The sequence below is a fragment of the Cebus imitator genome, unplaced genomic scaffold, assembly GCF_001604975.1.
Source record: "Cebus imitator isolate Cc_AM_T3 unplaced genomic scaffold, Cebus_imitator-1.0 Scaffold509, whole genome shotgun sequence".
NCBI lineage: Eukaryota > Metazoa > Chordata > Mammalia > Primates > Cebidae > Cebus > Cebus imitator.
In genome coordinates, this window is record NW_016107824.1 from 1,274,049 (window position 1) to 1,275,228 (window position 1,180).

Consider the following 1,180-nt stretch of genomic DNA (forward strand, 5'->3'; position numbering starts at 1 on the left):
ATGGCGCCACTATACTCCAGCCTAGGCAACAGAGTGAGACTCTGACTCAAAAAAAAAAAAAAAAAGAAAAATTTCCAACAGCTCCAGCCTCACCACCTAGCAAGGCCAACGAATTTACCATCTGCTCAGAGCCTCCCGTCTCTGGTCCCCTGCCCTCACTTCACCGTGTGTGGAGTGCCATCCACAGGGACCTGCTTCCAGCTCCTCAGCCACCGGAGGCTCTTTCGGTTCCTCCGGGGCTTTGCGCTTGCTGTTTCCACCTGGATACCCCTCCCACAGTGCAGGCCTGTGGTCCCAGATTCTCAGGGGCCTGAGGCGGGAGGATCACTTGAGCCCAGGAGGTTGAGGCCAGTCTGGGCAACCACATCTGAAGCAAAGCAAAACAGTAAAGGTTCTAATCAAGTACATAAAGTCTCTGTAACTGTAGATTCTCCCAGAACTCTTGGAGGCGAAGGTCGGAGGATCACTTGAGCCCAGTCATTTGAGGTTGCAGTGATGAGCTTCAGCCAGAGTGAGACGCTGTCACTTAATAAAAAATAAGAATAAAATAGGTCCAGGTGTGGCAGCCCACACCTGTAATCCCAGCACTCTGGTAGACTGAGGTGGGTAGATCACTTGAGCCCAGGAGTTGGAGACCAGCCTGGGCAATGTGGCAAAACCCTGTCTCTACGAAAATACAAACAAAATTAGCCAGGTGGTGGCACTTCCCTGTGATTCCCGCTACTCAGGAGGCTGAAGTGGGAGAACCACTTGAGCCTGGGAGGTGGAGGTTGCAGTGAGGTGAGATTGAGCCACTGCACTCCAGCCTGGGTGGCAGAGTGAGACTCTGTCCTAAAATAAACATGTAAAATTAGAAAATTTTAAAAAATGTGTTGTTGAATGTCTACAGAGAGATGGTCATGAAACACTCTATGCTTGTTTATTTATTTATAGAGACAAGGTCTTGCTGGCGTGGAGTGGGTCACTGCAGCCTCAAATTCCTGGGGTCAGGCAATCCTCCCACCTCGGCCTCCAAAAGTGCTGGGATTACAGGCAGGGGCCACCTCACCTGGCCAACACTTTCTAATTAAGAAAGGAGACTTTAGCCGGGTGCGGTGGCTCAAGCCTGTAATCCCAGCACTGTGGGAGGCCGAGGTGGGTGGATCACGAGGTCAAGAGATCGAGACCATCCTGGTCAACA